Source organism: Lactuca saligna, chromosome 8, assembly GCF_052625555.1.
Source record: "Lactuca saligna cultivar CGN05327 chromosome 8, ASM5262555v1, whole genome shotgun sequence".
Lineage (NCBI taxonomy): Eukaryota > Viridiplantae > Streptophyta > Magnoliopsida > Asterales > Asteraceae > Lactuca > Lactuca saligna.
In genome coordinates this window covers 75,498,304-75,515,720 of record NC_136424.1, presented here as the reverse complement: position 1 = coordinate 75,515,720, position 17,417 = coordinate 75,498,304, and the positions used below count along the sequence as shown (strand labels likewise).

At 39.3% G+C, this 17,417-nt stretch overlaps 1 non-coding gene across 1 annotated transcript; it reads right to left on the bottom strand.

The window, feature by feature from the left end:
* Positions 1–435: 435 nt before the first annotated feature.
* Positions 436–542, bottom strand: LOC145013494 (small nucleolar RNA R71). The gene has a single exon (XR_013665050.1). It is a non-coding gene; the product is annotated as a small nucleolar RNA R71 (small nucleolar RNA).
* Positions 543–17,417: the final 16,875 nt, after the last annotated feature.

The window sequence follows — 17,417 nt, the reverse complement described above, 5'->3', positions numbered from 1 at the left end:
AAACCGAATCTGAAACAGAAAGCGAACTAAACAAGGAACCCGATAACACCATGGCGAACATTGTTGACCTCTACATGGAGGTGTACAAAAAGTGAATTCGAGATGACACCGGTCCGGGGCTTGTGCAACCTACTATACCCCTTACTACCACATTTGAACTTAAGGGGCATATCCTTGTTGCATTAAAGGAGATTCCTTTCTCCGGAAAAGATCATTAAGACACTTATAAGCATCTAGATAAGGTCAACGACATCGCCGACTACTTTAACATTCCAAATGTACAAGGAGAAAATGGTGTTGTTAAGGATGCTCCCTGTCACTTTTAAGGGGGGTACGAAGGACTGGTTGAAAGCACTACCACCGGGCGCGATTACTACATGGGAAAAAATGCGTGAGGAGTTTTTGGAACAATTTTGCCTACCATATAAAGTTGCTAAACTCAAAAAGGCCATTGATAATTTTGAAAAACAAATGGGAGAGTCATTGTACGAAGCATAGGAGCACTACAAGGGTCTCATCAAAAATTGTCCACAATATGACCTCAATGTGAAACAAGAAGTGTCTATCTTTTATGATGGGGTAAATGTCACTAGACAACTCCTTGACTCTCAAGGCCCCTTAACAAATAAAAATCTAGCAGAAGTTAAGGAACTCATTGAAGAATTCTCTAAGCACTCTAGAGAATACAATAATCCAAGGAATTATGTTACGAGGGGTTCAGCTAATGCTGCTTCGGATGATATGTCAGTGGTAATGGCAATGTTGCAAAACATGGATATCAGAATGACTATAATGGATCAAATAATCCATTTTATTCGGGTTGGGTCTAAAAACTGCAACGAGCTGCATTTGACTAAGAAATGTGACCTTGATGAAAATGGAAACCGAAGGGTTCAAGCTTGCTACTCAAGTGGTGATCATTTTGATGAAGACTAGAGAAAAACCAAGAAAAAATGGTTACCCTATGATGAGTATAAGAAGGCCAAGGAAGAAAAGTATGAACAAAAAGGCAGAGGCTATTACCAAAGAGAGCAACCACCAGTTGAAAAGAAATATGATTTTGAGACTATACTCACCCGCTTTGCAGCATCATTTGAAAAAAGGCACGAGGGAACTGAAGTAGCAACTAAAGAGCAATAATTAATGATGAAAGAGCAACAAGTAATGATGAAGGATCAACAAGAGATGATGAAAAACCAGCAAGCACTGTTTAGAAATCAGCAAGCTTCTATCCTCAACATAGAACAATAACTCGGGCAACTAGCTAAGCAATTCAATGAAAGACCCATAGGAGGATTTCCAAGGAATGGCGAACAAAACCAGAGAGGAGCTCACATCCAATCCATTACAACGAGAAGTGGGAAAATTATTACTCATTTAACGCCTATAAACAGAAACAACCTAGATGTAGAGAAGAAAGATCAAGAAGAAAGTCAAAAATAAGGCTCTGAACAATCACCACAACGTGGTATAAATGCCACGTCGTAGCCAGAAGAAGAAAATAGAAATGATGAACCCGTGAAGTCTTATCAGCCACCATTGTCATTCCTAAGTAGAGCAATTCAAGAGAAGCATGCTTAAGAATATGGGAGGTTCCTAGACCATATACAGTCTCTTGAAATTAACATTCCCTTCCTTGAAGCTCTAATTGAAATGCCAAAATATGCCAAGTTCCTCAAGGACCTTTTAACAAAATAGAAGAAAATGGAGGGACTATCAAAGGTGGTATTGAATGAAACTTGTTCAACTACAATGCTAAATATGCTACCGAAGAAAATGGGTGATCTGGGAAGTATAACCTTACCTTGCCAATTCGAGAATCTAGCAACTAGTCATGCTGTAGCCGATTCGGGAGCTAGATTTAATTTGATGCCCTATTCGTTTTTCAAGAAGATTAATCTCCCTGAACCAAGACCTGTCTGCATGGTCATACACTTAGCTAACATGACCATGACCTTCCTAAGAGGTATATGTGAATATTTGCTCATCAAAATGGACAAATTTGTTTTTCTAGCAGACTTTATTGTTAGATATGGAGGAAGACGAACAAGTCCTAATAATCCTTGGAAGACCCTTCTTGAGCACCGCCCAAGCCTTAGTTGATAATAAAGAATCTAAAATCACTCTCCGAGTAGGAGAAGAAGCGGTCACCTTTGGGGTAAATCGGGCAATTAAACATTCAAGAACAAGTGATTATACAACCTTTTCTGTCGATGTGCTTGATGTATTATTTGAAAAGGAGCTAGGAGGATAGATGGAGAAGGAAACTGAGGGACTTATGGTGCTTGAACAAGGTAAGTTTGATGCCGAACAAGATTCGCGAGAATTAGAGAAGCTATTGGAAGAAAGTGAATATAATGAAGTAATAAAAGAGGCAGAATAGGAAACATGACATAGTGAAACCACCATGCCGTGGTCAAATAATTTTTCGCGATACGATAATAAAAACTGTGATACCACGACGATGTAAAAAGCCCACGGTATGGTGACTGACGAAAAGAAAAAAAATAGAGCTTAAAGCCTTGCCCGGGGACTTGGAGTATGCATTCTTGGAAGATGGTCAACAATAACCAGTAACTATAGCATCTGATCTAGCTAAACATGAAAAAAAAATCCTCATGGGATTACTAAATAAAATACAAGGTGCCATAGCATGGAAGATAACTGATATCAAGGGAATTAGTCCAGCTTATTGTTCTCATAAGATCAACCTAGAAGAAGGAGCTAAACCGATATCAAGGGAATTAGTCCAGCCTATTGTTCTCATAAGATCAACCTAGAAGAAGGAGCTAAACCTATAGTTCAACGCCAAAGAAGACTTCACCTAAATATGCAAGAAGTGGTTAAAACGGAGGTGATTAAACTTTTAGATGATGGTATCATTTACTCAATCTCTAATAGCCCATGGGTAAGTCTGGTGCACGTGGTATCGAAGAAAGGAGGAATGGCGGTGGTTACCAATGAAGATAATGAGTTAATCCCAAGAAGAACGGTAACCGGGTGGTGCGTTTGCATCGACTACAGAAAGCTTAATGATGCTACATGCAAGGATCACTTTCCGCTATCAATTATTGACCAAATGCTAGAAAGACTTTCCGGTTATCTATACTATTGTTTTCTTGATGGTTTCTCGGGGTACTCCCAAATTCCAATTGACCCACAAGACCAAGAAAATACCACTTTTACATGCCCAAGTGGACGTTTGCATACAGACGCATGCCTTTTGGTTTATGCAATGCACCTGCTACATTCCAAAGGTGGATGATGGCTATCTTCCACGACATGATCGAGAAATTTATGGAGGTTTTCATGGATGACTTCTCGGTTTTCGGATCCTCTTTTGAATACTGCTTATCCAACTTAAACCTAATGTTAGCACGTGTGAGAAGACAAACCTAGTACTAAATTAAGAAAAGTGCCACTTCATGTATAGGAAGGGATTGTGTTAGGACATAAAGTTTCAAGGTTGGGGATCGAGGTAGATAGAGCAAAACATGACACGTTAGCTAAATTACCACCCCCAATAAATGTAAAAGGGGTAAAGAGCTTTCTTGGCCATGTGGGATTTTTTCGTCGTTTCATTAAATACTTTTTAAAGATCACTAGGCCTTTGACTCAACTTCTTTTGAAGGATGTTCCATCCGATTTTTCTAAAGAATGTCATGAAGCATTTCAAATGTTAAAAGAAAGGTTGACAACTACTCCTATTATGATAGCCCCAAATTGGAGTCTTCCTTTTGAGCTAATGTGTGATGCTAGTAACTATACGGTAGGAGCTGTTTTGGGACAAAGAATTGACAAACATTTTCAGCCTATATATTATGCAAGTAAAACTTTGAACCCGACTGAAGAGAACTATACTACTACCGAGAAAGAGTTGCTAGCGGTAGTCTATGCTTTTGATAAATTCCAACCATATTTAGTTTTGTCCAAGATGATTGTTTTTACCGACCATTCTGCCCTGAAGTATCTATTTGCTAAACAAGATGCACAACCAACATTGATACGTTGGGCCTTACTTCTACAAGAATTTGATATTGAAATAAGAGATAAAAAGGGAATGGAGAACGTGGCTGCCGATCATTTATCAAGATTAGAGAACCCACATTTGGAAATTTTTGAGGAAAACAAGATTGGAGATAATTTTCCTGAACAATATCTTTTGGTTATAGTAGGAGAGGTATCATGGTTTGCGAATATAGCTAATTACTTAGCAAGTGAATACATTCCAAAAGATTTAACCTAACAACAAAAGAAGAAATTATTTTCATAAATCAATTATTACTTTTGGTATGAGCCATACCTTTTTCGAAGTTGCGCTGACGGAATGATACGAAGATGTGTGTTCGGGAAAGAGAGTCAGGAAATCTTGGAGCGTTGCGCGGGCCCACTGGAGGACATCATGGAGCACAATATACGGCTAAAAAGATTTTTGATATCGGTTTTTATTGGCCTACAGTTTTTAAAGATGTTGCTCAATATGTCAAACAATGTGATTCGTGCCAACGAACGGGGAATATAACATCTAGAAATGAGATGCCCCAAAATAGCATTCAAGTTTGTGAGATATTTGATATTTGGGGGATTTACTTTATGAGACCATTCCCAATGTCAAAAGGGAATAAAAATATCTTGGTGGCATTCGACTACGTATCTAAATGGGTGGAAGCACAAGCATTAACTACTAATGATGCTCGAGTGGGAGTGCGTTTTCTTAAGAAGTTATTTTCGAGGTTTGGAGTTCCTAAAGCTCTTATTAGTGACCAGGGCACCCACTTTGCAAATCATCAATTAGCTAAGGTGTTACAAAAATATGATGTACACCATAGATTCTCAATATCCTATCATTCACAAACAAGTGGGCAAACTAAAGTGACAAACTGGGCATTAAAAAAATATTAGAGAGATCGGTTGGAGGGAATAGAAAGGAGTGGTTGGATAAGCTTGATGATGCACTTTGGGCATTTCGAACGGCTTTTAAAACAACTATTGGTAGTACACCATATAGGTTAGTTTTTGGAAAAAATTTGTCACTTTCTGCTTGAAATAGAGCATAAATGTGACATCCCCAAAATCTCGGCCAGAAAAGACCGATTTCATTTATGCTTTTTAAAATAATTTCAGAGTAAATCCTTTTGATTTAAAAGTGTTGCGGAATTTGTTCCCAAAACAAAACATGATAAAATAATATTTATCAAAGCATTTCATCAAGAGATGCAATTTCATTATATAATTAAAACTCGGGGTGTCATGTTCCGATACAGACCATTAAGCATAAACAATAACATTACAAGTCATTCAACAAATATATACATATACAGACTTGTAAACAAAACAACTTGATGGTTCATCCATCTTACCCCCTTGCACCACTTCCTGTAATACCAATAAAACTGAGTGGGTCAGGCTTGGGAGCCTGGTGAGCATATAGGGTTTTCAACCCACAATAAATAAATTATATTTAATTTCACCAACCAATCACTATCCCGATTACCCATTCCCGTTATCCTCACTTTACGTCCCTAAAACAACATCTAACTTAAGGGACCTAATCTATGATTTTCATAGGGACGGACATTACTGCTAAGGGGTTTCCTCAACAATAGATATCCTAAGGCAACCATGAGGGGGATAGAGTACACCGGTGAACACATCGTTCACAACACCTACAGGTTATGAACCTACTAGCGTTCCACGAGACTGTCTAGAAGCAGTCTGTGGTCGTTATCCATACTCCGCTGAATAACTAGGTCAACAACAACAACAACATCGAGGCCTCTCATCTGTTTATTACACACCAACTATCTACCCATGTTCTACCCAACATATTAGTAGATAAAAATATACATTTTTTTACATAGTTTAAAACCTGTATATCATTTTCATTCAATATATATTCCACATAACAAACGAGGCATCACATAACATGTATTTCATAGAAAACAAATCAGATCTATGAGATTAAAGAGTGTGAATTTACATTCACGTACATAACAACAAAACTATACACATAACACGTATTTCGTATAAAATACTTCATAATTATGCGTTAGCAGAAAGTAACTACACACTCACTCGTATAAACAACAATATACTTAATACACTCAAACCATACTTGTATTATTATTGCGTTAATGAAAGGTAGTATACACTCACTTGATCAGAAGATGATCAGACAGCACTTCGGCTTGCAAAAGTCGTAATCCTCAACAGATCTGGAAGATCTCTACGAAAATCTAACTTCTCACGGGCAGAGCTTCGGCTCGGAAACCGCACTTCTCGAGATCTTCGGGATCTCGGGACTTGCTTCGGGACTCGGGAATATTACCGGGGCTTCGGGGGTAAAAACGCAGAGCTTCAACACAAAGAGGAGAAGAAATGAGCAAGAATACTCGGACCCCTCGCATCCTATTTATAGGAGGCTGATGCCTCAGAGTACGCGGGGCGTACAGGCTCCGAAATGCGTCACTGCATACGTCATCCGAAGTGTCGACACTCTGGCTGTACGCGGGGCGTACTCGAGTACGCTGGGCGTAGTCCGGATGAGTCCGGTGACTCGTCTTCGAATAAGGCCAGATTTTATATTTAAATTTAATTATAAATTATTTAATAAACTTCGAAAATTCATATATCCTTCATACGAACTCCGTTTTCAACGTTCTTTATATCCACACGAAGGTGAGACTACGCTCTACAACTTTCGTTTAGACTTCGTCGGCTAATTTTGAATTTATTTTTATTATTTATTTTTAATAGGCCGGGACAGAAAATTTCGTTATAAATTCATAACTTCTTCGTTTGACGTCCGTTCTCGCCTAACTTTTTATCGCTTTGATACTAACAACGAGATCTTCGATTCTAGTTTAGATCACTAAGGCTAAATATCGCTCTAACGTAAATTTCACTTTTTACGTTATTCAGCGGTGTTGGTTCTGTCGCGAAACTTCGACAGGTCATAACTTCTTCGTTACAACTCGGATTTCGGCATTCTTTATATCTTCTGAAACCTTGTTTCAACTACTACAACATTATCTAAAGATATCAAGTTTATTATACACTTAAATTTTGACGCTTATTTTTATTCTTAATTAATCAAACCACATAATTAAGCAATTAAGCACAAAACACATAATACTCAAATAATACACTTCTATTATTTCAAAACGAGTTACAAAGGTTAACCTAGACTATCACATTGCTAAAAATGGTAAGCCCAGAAACACAGGCATTACAATTCTCCCCACCTTAGAATGATTTCGTCGCCGGAATCACACCACAACAAACAAATGCGGATAGCGACCCATCATGTCACTCTCCGTCTCCCAGGTGAGATTCGGCCCATTCGTGTGTTTCCATCGGACAAGCACTAACTCGAGCATCTTGCGTCGCAACTTCTTAGTCTTTCGGTCAACAATTGCCTCTGGTTCTTTAATCAACCTTTTGTTCTCATCGATTCTCAACTCCAAAAGTGGAATCATGTTGGGAACTTCCCCCGTGAACTTCCGTAAATAACACACATGAAAAGTGTTATGAATTCCATTCAGTTCTTCTGGTATTTCGAGCTTGTAAGCTTGGTTCCCAATCCTCTGAAGAACTTTAAACGGTCCAATAAACCTTGGACTCACATTCCCCTTATACCAAATCTTATAAGTCCCTTCCACGGCGAGAGTTTAAGCAAAACCGAATCCCCAACTTCAAAAGTCATCGGTCTTTGCTTTTTGTCAGCGTAGCTCTTTTGATGATCCTGAGCCGCTAACATTCTTTCCCTAATTATTTTCAACTTTTCAGCAGTTTGATGAACCATCTCCGATCCCATAAACTGCTTTTCCCCAGCCTCAAGCCAACAAGACGGCGTACGACACTTTTGTCCATACAAAGCTTGGTAAGGTGCCATCTTAATGCTCGAGTGGAAACTATTGTTATAGGAAAATTCTACCAATGGTAATTGTTCATCCCAATTACCTAGGAAATCCAAGGTACATGATCTCAGCATATCTTCAAGTGTTTGTATCGTTCTTTCACTCTGACCATCAGTCTGCAGATGGTAAGTTATACTTAAACATAACTTGGTACCCATTTCCTCTTGTAGACATTTCCAAAACCTTGAGGTGAAACGACTATCACGATCCGACACAATTGTTAGCGGAACACCGTGAAGTCTCACAATTTCCTTCACATAAGAATTCGCAAGCTTTTCCATAGACCATTTCTCCCTGGCTGCTATGAAATGCGCACTCTTAGTGAATTGATCAACGGCCACCCAAATCATGTCGTGACCATTCTTTGTTCTGGGCAGTTTAGTAACAAAATCCATAGCAATGTCTTCCCACTTACCCATAGGCACAGGTAAAGGTTCTAAACTCCCATACGATTTCTGATGTTGTGTTTTGACTCTCGCACAAGTCACACACTCGGCCACATACTTTGCAACATCCAGCTTCATCGTCGGCCACCAGTAGTAGGGTTTCAGGTCCCTATACATTTTAGTGCTACCGGGATGAATCGAGTACATGGTCTTGTGAGCTTCTTCCATCAGAAGATCTCTGACTCCTCCTATCTTAGGTATCCAAATCCGATCTTGGAACACCTTCAATCCATGATCGTCTGTACCAAACACCAACGTTTTGCCCAAACGTTCCTCCTTCCGGTCATTATTCTCAGAAGCTTCGCTTTGAGCTTTCTTTATACTTTCTAAAATAGTCGAGACAACTTTAATTCTCAACGCTCTTGGCCTTTTCCTTTCAAGATTGACTTTCCGACTGAGGGCATCAGCAACAACATTAGCTTTACCGGGATGGTAAAGTATCTCACAGTCGTAGTCCTTGAGTAACTCTAGCCAGCGTCGTTGCCTCATATTCAATTCCTTCTGATTAAAGAGATATTGGAGACTCTTATGAGCAGTGAAAAGTTTGCACTTTGTGCCATAGAGGTAATTGCTCCATATTTTCAGAGCGAAAACTACCGCTGCCAACTCCAAATCATGAGTCGGGTAGTTCTTTTCATGCTCTTTCAGTTGTCGAGATGCATATGCTATCACCTTTTCTCTTTGGGTCAAAACACAACCCAATCCAACCCCAGACGCATCGCTATAAACAGCAAAGTCTTCAACTCCATCGGGTAGAGAAAGTATCGGTGCCTCGCATAGTTTCTTCTTTAGCTTCTCGAATGCTTCTTTATGCTTCTCACTCCAAGCATAAGTAGCTCCTTTGTGGGTCAAAGTTGTCAATGGAGTAGCAATCGAAGAAAATCCTTAGATAAACCTTCGGTAATATCCGGCTAATCCTAAAAAGCTTCGGATCTCCGTGGGACTTTTCGGTTGTTCCCACTTCATTACAGCTTCGATCTTCGCTGGATCAACCATTATCCCTTCTTGGTTGACCACGTGACCCAAGAATTGGACTTCACGAATCCAAAAATCACATTTGGAGAACTTAGCATACAACTTCTCCTTCTTCAAGACTTCTAACACTTCTCGCAAGTGTCTGCCATGCTCCTCCTGGCTTTTTGAGTAAATCAGAATGTCGTCTATGAACACTATCACAGATTTATCAAGGAACAGACTACAAACCCTATTCATTAAATCCATGAATGTTGCCGGAGCATTGGTTAGTCCAAACGACATAACCAAGAACTCGTAGTGTCTATATCTAGTTATGAACGCAGTCTTCTCTATATCCTGCTCTCTCACTTTTAGCTGATGATATCCTGACCTTAGGTCGATCTTCGAGAAATAGATCGAACCTTGTAGTTGATCGAATAGGTCATCAATCCTCGGCAACGGATATCTATTCTTTATTGTTGCCTTATTCAGCTCTCGGTAATCAATGCACATCCTCATGCTTCCATCTTTCTTCTTCACGAATAACACCGGAGCTCCCCAGGGTGATGAACTAGGTCTAATGAAACCTTTGTCCAATAACTCCTGAAGTTGCATCATCAGCTCCTTCATCTCCGTCGGTGCTAATCGATAAGGTCCTTTTGCTATTGGCGTTGTTCCTGGTAACAAGTCTATTCTGCACTCTACTTGTCTATCATGTGGTAATCCAAGAAGATCTTCGGGAAATACTTCCGGATAATCACACACCACAGGAATACTCTGCATCACCTTCTTTTCCTTCTTAGTATCAATCACGAATGCTAAATATGATGTACATCCCTTGGTCAAACACTTTCTGGCTTTCATTAGGGAAATGATTCCAGAATCCACTCGGCGTTTGTCCCCATACACCATAAACGATTCCTTTCTAGGCGGGTTTACCTTCACTATCTTCTTCGTGCACAATATCTCGGCATCATTGGCACTAAGCCAATCCATTCCCAACACGATGTTGAAACCATTAAGTTCTATAGGTAATAATTCCTCGTGGAACTTATTCCCATTTAAATCAATTAAGATGTTTTTCATGCGATAGCTAATAGGTACAAACTTCCCACTAGCAACTTCGACTAATAAAGCATTATCTAGTCTATCAACAGACAATGCTAGTTTTCTACCAAATTCATGCGATATAAAGGAGTAGTTGGCTCCAGAATCAAATAAAATTTGGGCAGGCAAATTGTTAACGAGAAAGGTACCTGAAGCGACATCAGCTTCATCTTTAGCAGCTTCCAGTGTCATTTGGATGCTCTCGCCTTTGGCTTTGGCGGAATGTTGGGTCTAGCTGCCTCCTTCTTCTTCGGGCAGTCCCTCAACATGTGTCCTTCCTCACCACAACCATAACAAACTTTCTTAGTGAGGGTACATTCATTGGCATAGTGACCTGGCTTTCCACACTTGTAGCATGTGGTCACTACCTCACACTTTCCATGATGCTTCTTTTTACATTTATCGCACCATTTCGCTTCGCCTCCACTTCCCCTCGAACCAGACTTCGAGAACTTGTTTTTCTTATTGGACCCTGAAGTTCCAAAGAACTTCCTCTTTTCACCAACTTCTATCCTTTCTAGACCCTTTTCCTTCTGCTGGGCCTCCACATTCTTAGCTGCACGAACAGCCATTTTCAGAGTAGTTTCCATCTTGATTGTCGGACCAAAGTCGGCAGGCAGTCCATTAGCAAACCTCTCAATATTGGAGAGTTTCGTTGGCACTAGGTACGGAAATAATTTCATTTTCTCAGTGAATGCCATAGCATAGTCGTCTACGCTCATCCTCCCCTTCTTCAAGTTTTGGAACTCATTGTTCAGATCAATTAGATCAATCTCTGAACAATATTGCACCCCTAATTGTTCCAAGAACTCTTCCCATGACATTTTCAGGGCTTTCCCTTGTGGCATAGTATCTGCCAACAACTTCCACCAACTTAATGCTCCAGTCTTCAGTTGTCTGACTACAAAGACAGTCTTCTGTTTGTTGCTACAGTCGCAACTTTCAAATACCATCTCCATTTCGGAGATCCAATCCATTATTTCAACAGGCTTTGGGCTCCCAGAAAGACTTGGTGGTTTGGCGCCCAAGAAATTCTTGTACATTCGCCCATCGTTGTTGTTTCTCCTTTCTGGATTGTCCCTTCATTCTTCTTGAGTCCCAACTTGACTCATAATGCGAATATTGTTCCCTTCCTCCGATTGCTCGGGAATCAATTCTGGTTCCTCAATAGGTATGATAGGTTCGTCCCTATAATTATGCAACATTTGTCGCATCTCTTCCCTTTGTTCGGCTAACATAGCCCGAATCATGGCTTGTACTCCAGCCATGGTGATCTGTTATGGTGCTGCTGCTACAACAGGTATTTGCTCAATCACTGGCGGTTGATTCCTGTTTTCATCCGCATTTCCAACGCCACTTCTTGTTCTCACCATTTTTTATCTATACACCGAATAAGGTGAAATTTAGATCTTCATTCATGATAGATTTTCAAATCATCCTTATCACTCCGAAACGATTACATGCTAGTTCTAATATCGTATACATACGCTTAGAATCCTAAACACATAAACCTTCAGATCCGGTTGGCAACAAACCGTAGATCCGAACAAATAATATCATATATGGCAACATATAACATTTAGCACATAAAAGCATTTTAGGCAACGTTCCTAAAATAAACTAGTGCTTGTGTCTAAAATCCAACAGACACACATCTCAAATTCCACTTAGCATTCTAAGTTTAAGTTTAGAAATCTTACAAATTCCTAGTTCGCTTAAACTAATGCTTTGATACCAACTTTGACATCCCCAAAATCTCGGCCAGAAAAGACCGATTTCATTTATGCTTTTTAAAATAATTTAAGAGTAAATCCTTTTGATTTAAAAGTGTTGTGGAATTTGTTCCCAAAACAAAACATGATAAAATAATATTTATCAAAGCATTTCATCAAGAGATGCAATTTCATTATATAATTAAAACTCGGGGTGTCATGTTCCGATACAGACCATTAAGCATAAACAATAACATTACAAGTCATTCAACAAATATATACATATACAGACTTCTAAACAAAACAACTTGATGGTTCATCCATCTTACGCCCTTGCGCCACTTCCTGTAATACCAATAAAACTAAGTGGGTCAGGCTTGGGAGCCTGGTGAGCATATAGGGTTTTCAACCCACAATAAATAAATTATATTTAATTTCACCAACCAATCACTATCCCGATAACCCATTCCCGTTATCCTCACTTCACGTCCCTAAAACAACATCTATCTCAAGGGACCTAATCTAGGATTTTCATCGGGATGGACATTACTGCTAAGGGGTTTCCTCAACAATAGATATCCTAAGGCAACCATGAGGGGGATAGAGTACACCTGTGAACACATCGTTCACAACACCTACAGGTTATGAACCTGCTAGCCTTCCACGAGACTTTCTAGAAGGAGTCTGTGGTCGTTATCCATACTCCGCTGAATAACTAGGTCAACAACAACAACAACATCGAGGCCTCTCATCTGTTTATTACACACCAACTATCTACCCATGTTCTACCCAACATATTAGTAGATAAAAATATACATTTTTATACATAGTTTAAAACGTGTATATCATTTTCATTCAATATATATTCCACATAACAGATGAGGCATACCCACATAACACGTATTGCATAGAAAACAAATCAGATCTATGAGATTAAAGAGTGTGAATTTACATTCACGTACATAACAACAAAACTATACACATAACACATATTTTGTATAAAATACTTCATAATTATGCGTTAGCAGAAAGTAACTACACACTCACTCGTATAAACAATAATATACTTAACACACTCAAACCATACTTGTATTATTATTGCGTTAATGAAAGGTAGTATACACTCACTTGATCAGAAGATGATCGGACAACACTTCGGCTTGCAAAAGTCGTAATCCTCATTAGATCTGGAAGATCTCTACGAAAATCGAACTTCTCGCGGACAGAGCTTTGGCTCGGAAACCGCACTTCTCGGGATATTCGGGATCTCGGGACTTGCTTCAGGACTCGGGAATATTACCGGGGCTTCGGGGTGGCTTCGGGGGTAAAAACGCGGAGCTTCGGCACAAAGAGGAGAAGAAATGAGCAAGAATACTCGGACCCCTCGCATCCTATTTATAGGAGGCTGATGCCTCGGAGTACGCGGGAGATACGCCTGTACGCGGGGCATACAGGCTCCGAAATGCGTCACTGCATGCGTCATCCGAAGTGTCGACACTCTGGCTGTACGCGGGGCATACTCGAGTACGCTGGGCGTACTCCGGATGAGTCCGGTGACTCGTCTTCGGATAAGGCCAGATTTTATTATTAAATTTAATTATAAATTATTTAATAAACTTAGAAAATTGATATCTCCTTCATACGAACTCCGTTTTCAACGTTCTTTATATCCACGCGAAGGTGAGACTACGCTCTACAACTTTCGTTTAGACTCCGTCGGCTAATTTTTACATTATTTTTATTATTTATTTTTAATAGGTCGGGACAGAAAATTTCGTTATAAATTCATAACTTCTTCGTTTGACGTTCATTCTCGCCTAACTTTTTATCGCTTTGATACTAACAACGAGATCTTCGATTCTCGTTTAGATCACTAAGGCTAAATATCGCTTTAACGTAAATTTCACTTTTTACGTTATTCAGCGGTGTCAGTTCTGTCGCGAAACTTCGACAGGTCATAACTTCTTCGTTACAACTCGGATTTCGGCATTATTTATATCTTCGGAAACCTTGTTTCAACTACTACAACATTATCTAAAGATATCAAGTTTATTATACACTTAAATTTTGATGCTTATTTTTATTCTTAATTAATCAAACCACATAATTAAGCAATTAAGCACAAAACGCATAATACTCAAATAATACACTTCTATTATTTCAAAACGGGTTACAAAGGTTAACCTAGACTATCACATTGCTAAAAATGGCAAGCCCAGAAACACAGGCGTTACAATAAAGCATTTTGGGCTTTAAAGATGTGTAATTTTGAGTTAGTTGAACTTCGCACCAACCGGTTAATGCAAATGAATATCCTTGAAGAACTTAGAAACAAAGCATACCAAATTCATTAATATATAAGGACAAGACTAACAAATGGGATGATATAGGACTAAAGGGTAATAAGGAATTTCATGAAGGACAAAAGGTGCTACTCTTCAATTTAAGGTTAATGCTTTTCCTGGGCAATCTACAAACAAGGTGGGATGGGCCTTTCGTAGTTAAAAACGTTTTCCCACATGGAGCTGTCAAGCTTATATCGAGAGACGGAACCCCTTTCAAGGTTAATGGGCATTGAGTGAAGCATTATGAAAAAGGTTGACCAATTGAAGAAAACAAGGGGGAAATCGTCAAATTCACGTGAGCTGAAACAACATGAAGTGGGAAAGAGTCCAGCTTATGACTCCCCAAAAAGAAGCGCTTGCAGGAGGCAACATGTGATTTTGATTTTGCATTTTTCTTTCCTTTCCCTTTATTTTTCTTTATTATTCTTTTGTTTGCTTTTGTTTTATTTATGTTTTATTCTCCCATTCTTCTGATTCTTTATGGAATTCAACATGTGAATGGAATAAAAGTAGTTTGAGGTGGAGGATTTATATATAATTTTGACTGAATTGGACATTTTCTAACGATTTATCACCACGACATGGTGAAAGACATCACGAGGTGGTAATTTTACATAACCCGTAAAAAACTTTTCAAGGTACCACCACAACGTGGTGAATTTCGAAATAACTGCAGTTAATTTAGGGTTTTTAAACCCCAGTCAAAACAATTCTTACTTTTCACTCAGCCTCTCTCCCGCCGTGTTCCATCTCCACGAAGAACATCCTTGCATTCTACTCGATTTCTAGCATTTTCAACCAAACGGTATGATTTTTATGTGATTTCTTTGCTCTCAATCACTATTTATGATGGTATAAGGTACATATTTGCTTATTAGAACACATTTAGGGCCAATATTAGGAACTTAGGATTCTGATTTTTGCAAAAATCGGTCCCGATTTTGGCTGTTTTTCCCTTTGATTTTGTTACCATTCTACTCTATATTATGCCTATAACAAACCCCGAAGTTGTATTGAGGTGAAATGGTATGAATTAAGGTCCGATTTAACCAGAAATGTCGACATTATGTTGACCACGACGACTCGTCGTGGTGGGCTATTTTGAGGCTTTTCTGTTATAATTTGATTGTAATAATTCACATGGTTCTTTATGTGTTCTTTGTGGTTATTTTGAAGACATGGCCAGCTGACCAAGACGCAACCAACCCATAATTCATCCCAACTTTCCGTGGTACACTTTTCTGCGAAATTTTGGGCTCGAGGTTTATACTAGATGGAATGCAAAGTTTGATTGGCTAAAGCAACGAAAAGTTCATGTGCCTGCAGTGGTAGATTAGCAGTGGATGAGCGAAATCGGATTGATGGAAGCAATTAAACCATATCTTAATAAAACGTTTATTAGTATTCATTGGGCAATTTCTTTGTCTGGGGTGGAGGCAGAAATTCCAAATTCAAGAGATCATATGCAAGGAACTAGTCATCGAATTTCTAGCCACGATGTATTTTGCAAGGAAGGATTGCATTTATGCTGACAACAACCTCATTTTTTGCCTCAGTGGCGAGAGGCGCACTCTTAGCCTTGCACATTTTGCACTAAGGACTAGAATTTACCTTCCGTCCGAAGTTCGTTCGAACCTTACAATAATATATTACAGGTTGTTTGAGAAATACAGAGGCGTTTAAAGCAGATTTGCATTGGAATGCAATTGCAAATGGAGTTTATGAAAATGGTATTGCACAAGAGAGTGATATCCGCTCGCCTATTCATCGATTGTTGCACCGCCTAATCACCAACACTATTAATCAACGACAAGAAGGGGATAAGTGCCCAACTATAGACATATTCTTCTTGTCGGCTCTTACCTCCAACAATACTCATGTGGACATATCATTTCTGTTGGCGGATTTTCTTGCGGTACAGACAGCAAAAGATAGGCGAGGGTCTCCATTATATGGTGGGATGTTGATTACCCGGCTAGCAAGTTCATATGGTGTACTTGAATAACGCAAAGCCATGATGTTTACTGTAGAACCACAAAATCCCTTCTCTACACTTCTTTATAAGAGGGCAAATATTGTTGTTGACCATGGATATGGTAATTTTGGTATTCCCGATGACACTCCGCGAGGCCGAGTTCCAAGGCAGGTACGACCAAGGGGAAATGAACCTGAAGAAGAGGAGCCACCAGTTGTCCCAACTAATGACGAGATGCCCATGGATCCTTATAACATTATTATGAGGAGGTTTGATGATAACTTGGCATGGGGTGTTAATTACACTAACATGAGATTGGACCACCTTATGCATCAAATGCATGTGACCCATCCTGCTCATTTTCGTCCAATTTATCCATATATACCAAATTAGGAGGATCTATGGAGGGAGCAACAAGATGGGGCAGGCGGTGGTGGTGGAGGAGGTGATGATGAAGAAGATTAAGAATGAGATTTTTATCCTTTTCATTTAGTGGCTTCAAAACTTGTTTCTTTATTTCATTTTCCTTTTATGTTTGTTTTATTTAGTGTGGTTATTTGAACACTATTTTCTTTTGGTTTGGCTGTTGGACAAATGTTTTCTTTTTTTACTAATTTTCCTTGCTTTAGTTTCAGGGTATAATTTTAGAGTCCAAGTAAGGGTATTAGGGCAAAAGAAGGTTCTTTATAAGAGCACGCTTAGTACACGACGAGAGAAGCGACATTTGTACACATTTTTCGGGTGTTTATTTGCGTCAAGTAAGGGTATTGCACTTACACGGCCAACCCGACGTAGTAATCCCCACCACGCCGTGTTGTTGCAGTTAAAATACCTCGATATTAATCTATTGGTACACCGCGACGTGATGACATCCACCACAGGGTGGTACTTCTCAAATATGTTTTCCGAGTCCGATCCGGTACTTTTAGCAGTCTAGGCATTCAAGAGTGATATTTCTA